Below are 14770 nucleotides of genomic sequence, written 5' to 3'. Positions count from 1 at the left end.
TAGCTAGCAAGAGCATTCGTATGCTTAAATTAATTATTATCATTATTTTATTTTTTTTGATTGAACAAAATAAAATGTATAATTTATTAGGACGTACATATATATAGAATAATTAAGTAGTAGCTAGTAGTGTTGGATCTCTGAATTTTCATAATCAGTTGGCGCTGGTCTTAATTATTATCTTTGGTTGAGAAAATCCAAGAGGACCGTACTCTTACATTTTGGGCACTTGGGATTAGAGTCTGACAACATCACGTACATCAGACACCGTGGGCACCCCGCCAGCACCATCGGGGCTGCCGCCACCGGTTCTGCTGCCGTGCGGATGGTTTCGGGGCTGCTCATGGCGGAGTCTTCTTCGGCATCTGAAGACACACAAGACCCGTCAATTGACATGTCTGATGATTCAGATGCCGACGAAGAGGCGGAGGAGGAAGATTCTGTCTCCGCCTCTTCAGTCTCACTACTCGAGAGAGAATCTCGTTGTCGAGTCTCGGCTCTATGCTGACGTGGCAGTGGCTGCCTCGGCAGATTTAGGCTCAGTTGCGTGTTCATGTTTTACTGTAATACAGCAAAATAATAATAATAATAATAATAATTATTTTTAGTAATATATAACAAAGGAAAAAGGATAGAAAATATTATGACATAGATATATATACCTGCGGAGATGGAGAGACTAGTTGGGAAGGATAATATGTATATATATATATATACATATATCTTTATTTAGGAAATGTGTGCTTGTCAAATGTGTGTTTGGCCCTAAAAGTATATGTATTTATATATATGGTCGAATATTTAGAGAGAGAGAATAAGATGTGTCATGTAGAAGAGTGGCTGTGTTATTATTATTTAATAATTGGTAGGAATGGAGGGTAAGGAGAAGTTAGAGAGAGAGAGAGAGAGAGAGAATGAATGAGTGAGTGAAATTAAATGGAATAATGGTCAGATCAGATGGTTAAAAATTGTATGACAATTATGTATATGGATGAAATAATATATATATATATGTGTAGTTAATTAATTAGTTGTTGTAATTTTTTCATTTTTAATTTATTATATAACCGTATGTAGCTGGGTCAAATTTAAAATTTTTTATTTTATTTGAAAGAGGGTCAAATTTAAAATTTTGATTGTAAAAAAATAATAATTTTGTAAAAAGAGAATCGAGAAAACAAACATTTAATATATATAAGAGTTTCTGTAACGGTCTGACACCTATCAAGTTAGGTATCTTTCACTTTAAAAATGATAAAAGATTTAGAAGAGTATAGATTAATATTATTATTTGTATATTATTTGTATACAAATAATATATTATTTGTATAGATTAATATTCAATCTCGTATATTTTAATTTAATAAACAATATAAAAAACAATTAATCATTTATAATACACTACATTGTTATGGTGTTGGGCACCATAAAATGTCTAATAGTAATACTCCTTTCACTTTGTTACTAGAGCAATGTTATTAGACATGTTATGATACTTAATACTTTACCAAAATGACTTATTACAATGATTATTGATCTTTTATATTATTTATAAAATTAAAATGTGTGATACCTAATATTAATTTACACTAATAGCTATATATGTGAAGTGCTTGATACCATAAAATGCCCTTTTAACATTTGATAGATGTGATCTCACACATATAGAAATTTAGTTTTCTTCATAATATTTTGATATTTTATTGCTAACTGTGTATAGGTCATTTAGTTGAAGGTGTTAGGATTTTTGTCCTTTTTAATGTAAACAGGTTACTTTATTTTTATTAATTTTACTCGGTGAGCAATATTTGCATAATATAATAGATTATATTCAGCTTACTTATTAATGAAATTTCAATAACACCATTATAATGTAGAATATCATTGCTATAAGATAGAGTATTGTTATTGGACCTAGAGAGATAGTGATTAATAATATTTCTTAAAAGTTATTTAATTAACTTACATAAAACTTGTTTTAATACTTAAATATACCATAATGTAAAGTACTTAGTTATCATTTATATGTTTTATTATAAATTTTATAAGGTACCAATAGCAATAGCGAGTAGTGCCTAGCAATACCTATGCCTTTACAATTACTTTACGTTGGTACTTGTATTTTTTGAGTGGCTCTCATGTGAGGTATTCTTTGGAGACACGTGCATCATTTTTGGATATGTTTAACTTTTAAAATCGATACTTAACACTTAACAATTAAGTAGCACTTTTTAGTGAAGAAATATTAAGGTAGAACCTTAAAATTCAGAGTACTACAAATTGGGATGCACAGAGGGTAGAGAAATGGTGGTGAGTGTTTCCTTGTTTCCATCCCTATTAAGGATTTCAATCTCCATCCTTATTTATTTTATATTAGGGATAACACAAGAAATTCCTTAATGAGAGCGGAGTCGGAGCGAAGAATCTCCTAATAAAAAAATAAAATTTATAATAAAAATTTAAATATATAAAAATATTAAACTACATAAAAATTAAAATATTACACATTAATTAGTATTCAATAAAATAATTATTATCCAAAAAACAACTTAAAATTCACAAAAAAAAAAATATTAATATAGTAAAAAAATACAAATACACATTATAAATTATAAAATACCATTAAAAAGATAAAATAAAATACTAAACGGGTCCCCTTCAGAGCGAGAAGTGTGATCCCTGTCCCCGCTCCGTTTAACGTTCAGGGACATAAAGTAATCCCCGTACGTCCCTGCCCCGTTCCCCATTTAGACGGGGAATTCCCGCCCCATTAAGAGCGGGTCCCCGTGAGGCCCATCTCTACAAGAGAAATGTGCATCCCTAAATACAAAAATGATATATTATTAAAAGTATATTTTGGTCTGAGGTATTATATATTTTAATTTAAAAATTAATATAAGAGAAATCCCTACCCAATATGAAGCACCATATTAGTATAGTATTGCGCACCTTAAAAAGTCAAATGCCAATGCTCAATTCCAAAATAAATTCTTGCCCAAGTAAGCCCATATGACACTTCTCACAGACAGTTAGAGTGTTCAGCCAGTTACTTTTACAGAATCTATAGGACCCGATAAGTTGCCTAAACTGTAAAACTCTTGGTGGTTGTAAGTATGGAAGAGTGGTATATTCTCCCGCCCCTTGTGAAAACTTATTGGGCTCCTTTTTTTCGTGCCGCAAGCTTATCTTAACTCTCACATTAGAGTCTCTCTCTGTTGAATCTATTGGCCATAGCTAAAGATTGAACAGAGGTGACCCTTATGATTTAGGCTATAGCCTAAGAAGGTACATGGAGATGACCTGAATTGCAACTTATGTTTATTGTAGGGCCTGATGTTTGGGAAACACTTGCAGCCAAATGTCTTTAGTTTGGTATATATAATCTGGTTGAATAGAAAAAAGTTTTTCTATGGGAGAGATATTTTGCAACGCGGGAGTAGGGAGTCTATTAGACAAGTATACAGAGGTTCGAAATGCCTCATCCCAGAACTTGAGAGGCATTGAGGCTTGGGCAAGTAAAGTAAGACCATTTTCCACAACATGTTGATGTTTGCGTTCAACTAAACCATTTTGTTCATGAGTGGTTGGGCAAGGATGTCTATGCATGATGCCAAACTGTTTGAGAAGGTCAGTAAATGGTCTGAACTCACCTCCCCAATCAGTTTGAAGACACTTGATAGGCATTCCTAATTGGAGTTCAGATTCAGCCTTGAATTGAGTGAAAGTTTGAAGGCTTCTGATTTTTGTTTGAGCATGTATATCCAGGTGAACCTGGAATAGGCATCAACAAATTGGATGTAATATTTATATCCATTGCTAGAAGTGTGTATGGCAGGCCCCCATAGATCAGCAACAACCAGTTGCAGGGGTGCTGTGTAGACAGTATGGGAAATTTTTGGAAATGGCAATTTGTGGATTTTGCCTAAACAACATGCAGTACATATTGAAAGAGGTGTTTTATTACTGAATTGGATTTTACATGATTGAAGTACAGATTTGACAATCCTTTCTGAGGGATGTCCTAGCCTATTGTGCCACAACTCATAATTGGAAACTTGAGATTTATTACAATTTGAACAGACAGTAGCATTGTTGGTGGAATGCTGGGACAGTGTGGCTGTGTTGACACAGGGAGAGGCATCTGTTGGAGTGAGTTGAACTTTGAACTGGGAAGGGTTAAATGTATGTAGGCCATTCTGGTGTTTCCCAGTGAGAAGGACTGCTTGACTGACCTGATCTTTGACAAAACACTTGTCAGCATGGAATTCAAAGAATACATTGTTATCATAGGCAAATCGAGACACACTCAACAGATTTTTAGTTATTTCAGGCACATGTAAGAGATTGTTTAGAACAAGAGGATGAGAAGAATTGGAATTAATAAAAGATTTACCAATATGTTCAATTAACAGACCTGAACCATCTCCAACATAGAGTTGGTATTGCCCTTCATATTCTGTGCATGTAGTCAGATTTTGCACATTTGGTGTGCAATGATTCGTTGCCCCCGAGTCTGGATACCAGCTTGTGTCCTCAATTTGATTTGTCTGTACAAGATTAGCTTGGTTTGTAGGAGAGTTTGTGCCTGGAAACACCCCTGTGAAGCTTTTATCGAATCTGTAAAAGCAGTCGAGTACTGTGTGTCCAATTTTATGACAGAGTTGGCACTGCACTCGATTGGCTGGTGTTGGATATCTACCTCCTCTGTTGACAGTGGAAACACCACGACTGTTAGTGAAATTAGGTGATCCATAATTGTTACCTGTAGGAGTTGATCGAGAGGAGTACCCACGGCCTCCACCACGAGTTGTGCCATAAGGAGAGGGAGTGCGATTGAAATTTGGGAATCTGGTGCCACGATTGAAGTTCTGGTATGCGATATTGGCCTGAAATGATTGATCAAGTTCAATAGTTGCAAGATTTGCACTGAGATCAGCATCTTGATCAAGATCAATCTTTTCAATCCGAGATTCAGAGGCCAACAGTAAAGCTTCGATTTCTGAAACAGTGTATTCCTCAATTCTGGTATTAGTAGAGATAATAAATGTGTCATACTCACTGGGCAGTCCCTTGAAGATGGCCGCAATATGATCCCTTGAGCTCAGAACTTCTCCAACAGAGGCAAGGAGGTCAACATGTTGCTTAACTTTCAACAGATAGTCATTGAGGGACATGGAACCTTTTCGAAGATTCTGTAATTTGGTTCGAAATTCCAAGATCTTGAAGGAGACTTGAAGTGTGAAGTGCTTTTCGAGTGCATTCCAGATCTGTCGAGCGGTGTTGCATCCCACCATGCGAGTGAGGAGACTTTCAGACATTGAGGACAATAGCCAACTCACCAAGAGTTGATCCTGCACTTCCCAATCCAGAAAGTCTAGGTTGAATGTGTTCGAGATCTGATCAGAATCGCTCAAGAACAGTGGTGGTGGAGCTCGATCTTCATCAACCTATTTCCACGAATTGCAGCTAACACCTGTTGTTTCCACAAAAGGTAATTGTGATCATTTAATCTGATGGACATATTATGATTGAAATACACAGGATTAAGATCAGTGGAGGTGTTTCTCGATCGATTGACTGCAGGGGCTCCATTTTGCTGGTTTTGAACTCTGCTGGTGTTGGAGTTAATTGGATCGCCCTTGTTGCCGATTCCTGTGCTCGCCATGTTTACAGAGAGGGGGGGGGGGAATTGCTCTGATACCATGTTGAATCTATTGGCCATAGCTAAAGATTGAACAGAACAAGAACAAGCTGAAAGAAAGTCTAAAAGAGAAAACAGAAAGATAACAAACGAGGATTGATGAAGAAAGAGCAATCTCATTTTAATCAGTGTTAAAGATACAAGGTTATATAGTGAACAGATTAGAGAAGAGTCAATAGTTGGTTACAACAGAAAACAATCTAACAGAATGGATTGTAACAAACTAACTGAAACAATCTGTCACTAACTGATATAACCGAATACCCTTAACACTCTCTTACTATAGAACACTTATTTTAAGGTAATTTTTGCCTATTCTTTCTCTATGATGACTTGGGTTGATTCTCCGAAAATTCTTCATCCCCTCAAATCAAGGATCACGTACTCGTGACCTCCCTAGTAAGTAATCTTGTATTGTCGCTATCACTAACAGAATTCTATCTAACCATTAACATAGTGAAGTCACACTGAGTGATTCTCCCACACCGCACATAGCCTATTATTTTAGCTTCTGAACCTTTGATTCTGATATTATTGGCCCCGTTCACCCGACTTGTTGGGCTGCTGTGACAGTCAGTAGTCCCGTGATCCGTAAGGGGAAATATCGGGTAAGCTGTGCAATCCTACACCGCCTGGGGAAGGTCAAGTGGGATGATTCTGAGGCTGTGTAGGTACGTGACTACACAGTTGAATAGAGCTTAAATGGATTGATTGGTACTACCTAAATCAACAAGGTGCATCTTGTTTTTCGGTAGCCACTCCACAGTTAAGCGTGCTTGGCTTGGAGCAATTTCAAGGATGGGTGACCTCCTAGGAAGTTTTCCCAGGATGCTGTTAGGTTATAATTAACCTATATTTCGGGTCTTTAAAGTTAGCATTATCTCGTCTATTGGTGTCTTTTGGAGCAGTTTTACGCTTGATTTTCATTATTTCAGGTTCCCGGGGTGTTAAAGTTCGAATTCAGTCAAATGGCGAAAAACTGGGACAAACTTGGACAAAATTGGAAAATTCGGTTCCTGAAGCATCAGTAGTCGCGACCTCCAGAGAGCCAGGTCGCGACCCTTTTTCCTGGTCGCGACCCTGGTCGCGACTTCGTAAGTTAGGCAGAAACTCGATTTTTCGAGTTTTGCCTGTAGTCGCGACCAGCTTAAATGCTAGTCGCGACTATGTACGCAAATCGCAGATTTGACCTAATTTTGATTTTTCACTCAATTGGAGGCTCACCACTCATCCCTATATAAGGAATACGACATTGAAGGTCAGATCTAAGCAAAAACACACCTAATAGTGGAGGCAAAGTGGAGAGGAAGCTATCTTGAAGACCCGGAGCGATACCACCTTCTAGTTTCTTTCTTTTACCCTTTTTATTCATCTTTATGTTTGTTTTTATTTCTGAATTAATCATGGATGTTTTTAGAGTATTTATGAACTAAATTTCCCAATAAGGGAGGATGATGATTGTTGTTTAAGTTTATGCCTAGTTAATAAATAATTGCCATTCCTTCATCTTATGTGTGAATACTATCTTTATTTGTGTTTAATTTCATGTGTAAGCTTGATCACCTTTTACATGCTCTATGATCCTAATTCGAAATCTGAAAAGTGAGAATTAGGAATGCTAAAATTTGGATAGTCTAGGTTTTGATGTAAAACGAAAGTATTTACATAGCCTAGTGACTAATAGATTATTGCTTAATGCTGATTTTGTGTTGATCTAATTAAGAAGTTAATTAGAGAACATATTATTTAGAACCTAAAAGATCTGAAAAGAGTTAGGTTAATTTATAATCTGTCTTTCACATTGAGATAAGGATAGCAATTAGGAATTAACATAGGTAACTTATCAACAGGATTCACCTCCCAAATCTCTCATCTTGATTAATCTTCGTTTATATTCCCTTTAATTTCTGAGTTCTTTATTTTTAAATTGCAAACTTATTATTTTACCAAATAGAATCATAAGGATAATTTAGTAGTACTTAATCCAATTCCCTGTGGTTCGACCTCACTTGCGTGAGATACTACTTGATACGTACACTTGCGTGATAAACAGAATTTTCGTAACAGATGCATGTGAGTGAGGACAAAACACGCTGGAAACACTCGTGTTGGTCTGTATGGTCAGTCATCAATCCAGGAAGCAGCCAGAGTGGCGTACTCGTGTATAAGAGCCATTATTCCGTGGGTGGAAGGACCCAATGGAGGCTTGAAGCAGGGACGTTACAAATGGTATCAGAGCCTTGACCCAGTTGGAAGTGTGGTCGACGAGGACGTCAGACCCCGTAAGGGGGGGTGATTGTGACAGTCAGTAGTCCCGTGATCCGTAAGGGGAAATATCGGGTAAGCTGTGCAATCCTACACCGCCTGGGGAAGGTCAAGTGGGATGATTCTGAGGCTGTGTAGGTACGTGACTACACAGTTGAATAGAGCTTAAATGGATTGATTGGTACTACCTAAATCAACAAGGTGCATCTTGTTTTTCGGTAGCCCATCATGAAAGAACTCCACAGTTAAGCGTGCTTGGCTTGGAATAATTTCAAGGATGGGTGACCTCCTGGGAAGTTTTCCCAGGATGCGTGTGAGTGAGGACAAAACACACTGGAAACACTCGTGTTGGTCTGTAGGGTCAGTCATCAATCCAGGAAGCAGCCAGAGTGGCGTACTCGTGTATAAGAGCCATTATTCCGTGGGTGGAAGGACCCAATGGAGGCTTGAAGCGGGGACGTTACAGCTGCAAACTTTTCTTAACTCTCATATTAGTATGATGTTATTCATTTGGTGGCTGACCCGTATAGATTTTGTTTTTGGACACCTTTCCAAAAGAACCTCTTACTAATGTAGTAGCTGATCAATACTTATATTAAAAGTAATTCTTACAAATTGTTTGGATGTGAGACTTGAGTTGATACTTCAACAAAACCAACAAAAAAGATAAAGTAATAGAATCACCAAATGGGGAAATGGTAATGCGGTGCCACCATGACACTTTATCCATACTACAAGAAATGTCACTTTTACCAGTGCATTTCGTAAACTGCGCTGGCAAAAAGATCAAAGTTTTACCAGCGTATATTTGTAGTGGCTAAAATCTAACTTTTTCCAGCACATTTACGCGCTAAGAAAAGTCTTTTTTGCCAGCGCTTTTCATTTTGTGCTGGCAAAAGTTCTAATACCAACATTGATTTGCCAACCTCCTTTTGCCAACACATCATGGGTAAATTCTATTTTACCAACGCAATACCAACTTTTGCCTGTACAAAAATATGCTGACAAAAGTGACATTTCTTGTAATGGGCCACCACTTTCTCATACGTGGTTGTATTTTATAGTTTGAAAACCCTCGCTTGTGCTCTTGATAAACCGTATTATACATATCTAACTCACCAAATTATTTGTCCAATCTACTTCTAACCAAATCGGAAAATAGTAATGCGTGCAGTGCCACCTGACACTATATACATGGTCTTATTTTATAGTTTGAAATCCTCACTTGTGCGGTCTTGATCATAAGTTGTATATATGTATCTAACTTACCAAATTCACTTATTAACTGTTATTTAGCCAATCAACTTCTATATGTGTAAATATTATAATATATTTTAGCTCTAACTTATGATTGAGTTCTAAGCAAAATGTCGAGTAGCCCAAACGAGAATCCTAGGATTAGGAGTTTTAAGTTCAAAGTTTTTTTTAGAAAACTATGCTAATAGTTTTGTCCTGTCTATTGACATGGTGTGATAGTTTTGTCCTGTTTTTGATTGTGTTTTTTTTACTGTAACAGTTTCTTTTAACCGATTGTGAGTGATTATGGCTAGTTCGAGTGGGGTACGAGGAGGAGGCAGGGAGGATGTTTTCAGTTTTCAGATTGAAGAGGAAGACTTATCAGAGTTGACAGTCGGCCATGAGGGAGAAGAAGAGGGGATTGATGACAGATGGTGTTTAGTTGGGAGATTTTTGTCTCATCGGGTGATCGATTTTGATAAAATGCAAAACATTTTAGCATCGTTATGGCAACCGAGAATTGGAATGTTTGTGAAAAAGCTTGAAGAGAATCGATTCTTGTTCTAATTCTATCACGAAGTGGATATCCAAAAAGTCATTAACGGTAGTCCTTGGACATTTGATCGGATGCAGTTAATTATTCAACGTTTGCCGGTAGGAGGGGATCCGAATTTAATCCAATTAAATCATCTTGATATTTGGGTTCAAATTCATGATGTCAAACCCGACTGTATGAAAGAAGCAACTGTTCGTGGCATAGGTAATACTATGGGGAAGTTTGTTGAGAATGATCCTAAGAATTTCATCGGTGTTTGGCGAGATTACCTTCGGGTTCGGGTCACTTTGGATATTAGAAAGCCGCTGAGAAGGAGACTTAAGTTAACTCACGAGAATGGTAGCTGGTTTTGGGTCCATTTCAAGTATGAAAGAGTTCCTACCTTTTGCTTCATTTGTGGTGTTATGGGGCATTCGGACAAGTTCTGCAGCAAATTGTTTCAGCAGCCTTTGGATCAAATTGCGAAACCATATGGAGATTTTATGATTGCTCAGCCACAACGATCGTACAAGCACCTTGGCGCGCGGTGGTTGAGGAACAAAGGTTGGCAGCCGGCGGGAAGTACTGATCGCAATGAACCTGGACAGAATTCAAGCCAACCCAATATGGAAACAAATCCCACAGATGGCGTGGCCACTAATCAGGGAGAGGAATTGTTGCTGAATAATAATGAAGATTTTGATATGCATAATGGGAGGATGGAGAGTGATCAGGAGGCGATTAGATTGAGAAGCAAAAAGGGAAATGTCAATATATCTATACATGGAAAGAATAAGGAAAAAGATATATTGATTGGAGGGAATGCTGAGGTGGTATTGTATGATGATAAAAAGAGGAAAGTGGGTGAAGAGGAGGTAATGGGCCACGTGGGACAGGCCCAAAGTGATGTTGGACTTCCAAAAAACTCTTTTGTGGCGGGCCTTGGTTCAGGGTCTCGCCAGACATTATGAAAATACTAAGCTGGAACTGTCGTGGGCTGGGGCCACCACGTAACATTCAGTTCCTAAAAGAGTTGGTTGACAAGAAAAGGCCCAAAGTTTTTATTTTTGTGTGAAACGTTAAGTAATAAGGATCGAGTTGATGGGTTGAGTAGGAGGTTGGGTTTTGAAGGTTGTTTTGTGGTAGAGGCCCAAGGTAGAAGTGGCGGTCTAGCCTTGTTATGGAAGAATGAAGAAGAAGTGGTCATTGACTCTTACTCCATTAATCATGTGGATTGTTTCGTACATTTTGAAGGTCAAGCAAAGTTCCGTTTTACCGGTTTCTATGGGGAGCCGAACCGAAGCCGTAGACATAATTCTTGGGAGTTGATGCGTACCCTTCATGCAAGATATCAAGAAGCTTGGTGTGTGATGGGAGATTTTAACAATATTCTCCATAATTCTGAAAAAAGAGGGGGTAGAGCTTATCCTAGGCGACTTTTGGAGGGGTTTCAAGAGACGATTCGTCATTGCGGCTTATGTGACATTGACTTACTTGGGCACAAGTTTACTTGGGAAAAAAGTAGAGACACTTCGGCATGGATGGAAGCTAGGCTTGATCGGGCTATGGTTAACTTTGCTTGGTTGTCTCGGTATCCTGGAGCTAAGCTTTTTAATTTGGCGGTGTCCCCTTCGGATCATAATCCTTTGTTCTTAGACATGTTGCAACAAACACAACCGGCTGGGGTCCAACCTTTTCGGTTTGAAAATTTTTGGACAAGGTTCGAAGAGTGTGAGGCTGTTATAAGGGAGAGTTGGAGTCGGTCAGGTGTGTACCAAATGCAGCAGAAAATTGCTCAATGTGGTCAGGATTTAAAGGCTTGGGGAAGTACGATGGCAGGGAATTTTTCTTCAAAAATTAAGCAATGTAATAATGATCTCAAGTTGCTTAAAGGTAGACGTGATATCGAGGGGAAAAAGCTGTATGCGGACACCAAGAGTCAGCTCTTTGAAACTCTTAATCAGAAGGAGATTTTTTGGCGCCAACGCTCGAAACAATTGTGGCTAAAGAACGGTGATCAAAACAGTAAGTTTTTCCATTCCAAAGCTTCTGCTCGTCGTCGAAATAATAATATTGTTTGTTTGAAAGATGCCATGGGAGTGTACAAACATTGGGAGTCGGGTTTGGGTGAGTTAATGATTGATTATTTCTCTAATATTTTTTCGGCTGAGCCTGGCTGTTGGGATGAAGTGTTGAGTTGTGTTACGCCAAAGGTTAATGAGGAACAGAATGCTTTTTTAATTAGACCGATTGATGCTAAAGAAGTGAAGGATGCTTTGTTCCAGATGCATCCGGATAAGTCTCCGGGGCCTGATGGTATGAATCCAAAATTCTTTCAAAAATATTGGCACATTGTTAGGGAGGATGTGACTTCTTGTGTTCAGAATTTTTTCTTGACTGAGGAGATGCAGGAAGGTTTGAATGATACTAACATTGTCTTGATCCCAAAGAAGAAGAAGCCTAATGAAATGAGTGAGTTACGGCCTATATCTTTATGTAATGTAGTTGCAAAAATCATTACTAAAGTATTGGCTAATAGACTGAAAAGTTTACTCTCTGGGATTATTTCTTTGAACCAAAGTGCTTTTATTCCTGGAAGACTGATCACTGATAACATCATGGTGTCTTATGAGATTCTTCATTATCTCAAGCGTAAGCAGAGTGGGAAGGATGGTTGAATGGCTTTGAAACTTGATCTTAGTAAAGCTTATGATAGAGTGGATTGGCATTTCTTAAGAGCTATGTTGTCTCGGTTGGGGTTCAGTGATAAATGGGTTCGGTTAGTTCATGGCTGTCTTTCTTCGGTTCGGTACAATATTGTGAGTAGTGGCTATACTTTGGGTCCGATCATTCCTAGTAGGGGGCTTCGACAAGGTGACCCAATTTCTCCCTACTTGTTTCTCGTTTGTGCGGAAGGGTTGTCAGCTCTCATAAGACGATACGAGGAAAGGAGGCTTTTTCATGGATGCAAAGTGGCCAATGGTGCCCCTATAGTGTCTCACATGCTCTTCGCAGATGATTGCTTTCTTTATTGCAAGGCTACTGAAAGAGAGGTTGCTAATGTTCAGCAATTGCTCCAAACGTTTGCCAATGCTTCGGGGCAGAGAGTTAACTTTGGGAAGTCTTCAGTCTTTTTCAGTACTAATACGACACATCACATGAAAGAGACAATATGCAACCGCTTGAGCATTAGAGAGGCTGAAGAAAATAGCAAGTATTTGGGGCTTCCTAGTTCAATAGGAAGGAATAAAACTGCGGCTTTTAGCTTTGTGGTGGAAAAGGTTCAGAAAAGAATTCAAACTTGGGATAATAAGTTTCTTTCTAGAGCCGGCAAGGAGGTCCTTATTAAAGCGGTAGTTCAAGCATTGCCAGCCTACACAATGAATTTGTTCCTTCTTCCTGTGGGCATTTGTCAACAAATTGAGAGTGCCATTAGTAGATTTTGGTGGAAGTCTAATAGCTCGAAAGGCATTCATTGGTTAAGTTGGGACAAGCTTAAGGCACACAAGGTTCATGGAGGTATGGGGTTTCGCGATATTCGGGATTTTAATGTCTCATTACTTGCGAAACAAGGGTGGCGGCTGTTGTCTTGTGAGGAATCTCTAGCTACGAAAGTTTTTAAAGCTAGATATTTCCCCTCTGGTTCATTCCTTACTGCTACTATAGGAAGTAACCCAAGTTACATATGGCGTAGTGTGTTGGAAGCCCAGGCTTTGGTTCGATCAGGCGCAAGGCGATTGATTGGTGATGGTACTCGAGTTAGCATTCTAAATGACCCATGGCTTATGGATGATTTTAATCCTTACATTGAGACTGCTAGTCCGTGTCTCCATGGGGAAATGGTGAGTTCTCTAATGCACATTGACAAGCTGGAATGGGATCAAGAGGTGCTCTCGGATGTATTAAATGAACGGGACAAAAGGTTGGTTTGGCGTATTCCTATCTCGGCTTCTGTTAGGGAGGCGGATTGGTATTGGCTAAAGGATGACAAAGGCATGTTCTCCGTCAAGAGCGCGTATAGACTGCAACAAGGAATTAATGGTAATAATCTTGACATTGTTGCTACTGATTTTTGGAAGAAGTTATGGGCGATTAAAGTACCTCCGAAGGTGCTTAATTTTCTTTGGAGAGCAAGTGCGAATTGCCTTCCGACTAAGTTTCTCTTGGCCTCTAAACATGTGCAAGTCGGTATGCTCTGTCCTCTTTGTAATGCTGCCCCTGAAACTATATTACATGTGCTGGTGCGGTGTAGTTTTACACGCTCCTGCTGGCGGCAGACCCGTGTTCAGGCCGTAGCACCTGATGCAATGGTGTTTCGGAGTTGGTTAGTTGAAGGTTTGGCTATTTGGAGTGAAGCTGAGTGTCTCGAAGCAGCTATGACTCTTTGGGCGGTGTGGAAGGTTCGTAATGAGGTTGTTTGGAATGCTATTTCTCCTTCAAGTGAAGAGGTAATTCACGTGGCTAAAGTGAATTTTTCGGACTGGTGCAATGCACAACAATTCGAAAAAGAAACTCTTCCTGTGCAATCAAGGGTGTTGTGTGACAAATGGTATCCTCCAAATTTTCCTTACATCAAAGTAAATGTTGATGGCGCTTTGTTCACTCCCGAAGCTCGGTTTGGCATGGGTTTAGTGGCTCGATGTGCGGCTGGGATGGTGCTGCAAGCAAAAACAGTGTTAAAGACTGGTCTTTTGCAGCCTCATGAGGTGGAAGCTCTAGGATTTAAGGAAGCTTTGAGTTGGATAAAGTCCAATGGTTGGGTGGGGGTCATTCTGGAATCTGATTGTTTAAGAGTGATTAGCGATATTCAAAGCAATAAAAATATGGTCTCTCCTTATGGCCATATTATTTTAGAATGTAAGGCGTTATGCGCCGAGATTGGTAATATCTCTTTGAGTTTTGTTAAGCGATCTGCTAATAGGGTTGCGCACCAGCTGGCGCGATCCTCTCTTTCTGAGGCTGATCGTATTTTTACTAGTTTGTCTTTACCTTTTGTAATTTCATCTTTAGTTTTGGATGATTTGAAGTAATAA

The 14770-nt window shown here is 38.8% G+C and overlaps 1 long non-coding RNA gene across 1 annotated transcript; it reads right to left on the bottom strand.

The window, feature by feature from the left end:
• Nucleotides 1–1002, bottom strand: LOC133034675 (uncharacterized). The gene is made up of 2 exons (XR_009686071.1): nucleotides 663–1002; nucleotides 1–561 (listed from the first exon to the last, which is right to left on the bottom strand). It is a non-coding gene; the product is annotated as an uncharacterized LOC133034675 (long non-coding RNA).
• Nucleotides 1003–14770: the final 13768 nt, after the last annotated feature.

The sequence above is a fragment of the Cannabis sativa genome, chromosome 2, assembly GCF_029168945.1.
Source record: "Cannabis sativa cultivar Pink pepper isolate KNU-18-1 chromosome 2, ASM2916894v1, whole genome shotgun sequence".
Taxonomy (NCBI): Eukaryota; Viridiplantae; Streptophyta; class Magnoliopsida; order Rosales; family Cannabaceae; genus Cannabis; species Cannabis sativa.
The sequence above is the reverse complement of the archived record's forward strand: the minus strand, read 5'-3'. Positions and strand labels throughout refer to the sequence as shown.